Source organism: Octopus sinensis, linkage group LG2 (genome assembly GCF_006345805.1).
Source record: "Octopus sinensis linkage group LG2, ASM634580v1, whole genome shotgun sequence".
NCBI lineage: Eukaryota > Metazoa > Mollusca > Cephalopoda > Octopoda > Octopodidae > Octopus > Octopus sinensis.
Genome location: NC_042998.1, coordinates 22,596,004 through 22,598,503, shown reverse-complemented (window position 1 = coordinate 22,598,503; position 2,500 = coordinate 22,596,004).

The following is a 2,500-nucleotide window of genomic DNA, read 5'->3' as shown; positions in this document are numbered from 1 at the left end:
TTCATAACAGAATGAAGTTTCTTATGTCTTTCGTGGTTTTCAACGAGCTTTAGCACCCAGTCGTTAAATGTTTCAAGATATTTTGCCGGTCCAGTTGTGCTGGTTTTGTAAGAGATTTCAAGTTGGATCGAGTCACGACCTCCTTGAGCTCTGGGTAGATAAAAACGATTTGTATCTGCCTTTGGGTGGTGCATCTTATTGCAAGTCAGCAGCTTACGTATTCTCCTCTCAATTTTCTTATTTCGCTCATATTCCAGTTCAACACATTAAAACTGTAAATAACAACCGCAACTGCTAAGGAATTCATAGCTAACACCTTGATACGTGCATTTAACTCAAAGTTTAAGACTTTTTAAACTCAGCTGTAACATACCTTCCTGATCTTCTCTTTCAAGCTTGCATACAGAATGCCAGAGCCCTCATATATTCCGAGGCATTTGTAAGCTTGTTCCTGCTCGTGTTCTTTTATGACTGTGTCAACATCCAACACCACTGAATGTGAAGTCTTCAATTTCCCTTTCTGGAAAGTGGCCTTGGCACATATATTAAGACCAAATTCAAGCCCGCTATCATCACTAAATGCTTCCACAGTACATAGTAATCCTTCAAGCTCATTATCATCTTTGCCACAGAGTTTTAGTTCATCCTTATAATATAGGTGACTTATTTTCTTGTCGCCAATTTTATAACCACACCCTGTTCTGTTAAGTTCACTTGTAAGAGGTGTTAAGGCTATGACAAAAATTAAAGTGTGAAAGTGAGTCACCTTGGAAAATTCCACAGTTGATATTAATATTGTTTTGTGGTCAGTACTCCATTAGAGTGGTATAATTGGAGATTCGTATTCCACACTGACATTTTGTACTTCAGGAAGACTGAAATCACAGGAGAAATTTTGAAGATATCATCCTTAAACAATCCTTATTCAGGGACCTTTTGAGCGGGATGGGCTACTCGACCAGAAGAAAATTCTAACTGGGCCCCACCTGCAAGATCATGTGCTGTTTATTTTGATATGAGATCACCATGTGGCGCACATATGGTTGTGATGCATGTGCCTGGTTTACCCTTATCAGATAGGTAGTCATGATGGGTATACTGGGCTTCGTATATTTTACCCCAGTGTCACTTTGATGGCATGCACTGCTCTCTCACTCAATAATAATAATATAATAATAATGGCAATAATAATAATAATAATGATAATAATAATAATAATAATAATAATAATAATAATAATAATAATAATAATAATAATATCGCAAAGGCTGAACAAGCACCTGGACGAAAACAAACTGTTCCCAGAAGAGCAGAAAGGATGCCGCAAGGGCTCATATGGCTGTAAGATCAACTAATGATTAATAAAGCCGTAACTGAAGACAGCCACAGAAAGAAGAAAGGCCTCAGTATGGCCTGGATTGACTACAAAAAGGCGTTTGATAGCATCCCCCACACATGGATCCTCGAAACACTAGCCATTAACAAAGTAGCACCAACAATCATAAAATTCATAGAGCACTCTATGAATAAATGGCAAACAGTCCTACACCTCCAAACAAAAGAGGGACTCATGAAAACCAAAGACATACCCATTAGAAGAGGAATATTCCAGGGAGACACGCTCTCCCACTCCTTTTCTGCTTGGCACTGTCACCTCTATCTGATATGCTAAATAGAACTGGATGCGGATATAAATGTTACGGCAAAACGATCAGCCACCTTTTATATGGATGACCTAAAACTATACGCTGCAAATGACAAACAGCTGGAAACACTATTAAAGACAGTTCATGGATTTACCAAGAAATAGATATGAAATTTGGATTAGAAAAATGCGCCAAAGTAACCATGAAAAGAGGAAAACTAGTTAAGAGTAACAACATCACACTAGATAAAACCAATGAAATAAAAGAATTAGACCAAAGCCAAACTTACAAATACTTAGGAATCCATGAACTAGATAAGACACAACACACACAAATGAAAGAGAAATAAAAAAAGAATATTATAGACGAGTTAGATCAATACTAAAAACAGAGCTCAATGCTAAAAACAAGATAAGAGGTATCAACACTTTAGCTGTCCCAGTTATAAGTTACAGCTACATATCCTTAACTGACACGAAATGAACTGTCCAAAATAGATAGGAAAACAAGAAAAATACTGACAGGATCTAGGATGCATCACCCAAAATCTGACATAGAAAGACTATTATACAACGTATAGAAAGTGGTAGAGGCCTTATACAGCTGGAAAACTACTATAAAATAACCACCATAGGACTGCAAAAATACCTACTCCAGAAGGAAGGAAAACTGATCCAGATAGCAGCAAAACACGAGCAAAACAAAAACTGTTCTCAGTATTTAAGGAAGCTGACAAATACAAACAAGAAATCATACCACCTAATAAACACAAAGAAGAAGAAGAAGATGATGAAGAAACAACAAAAGCTATAAAACAAATGAAATCCAAACTAAAAATAGAACAGCAACGAGCC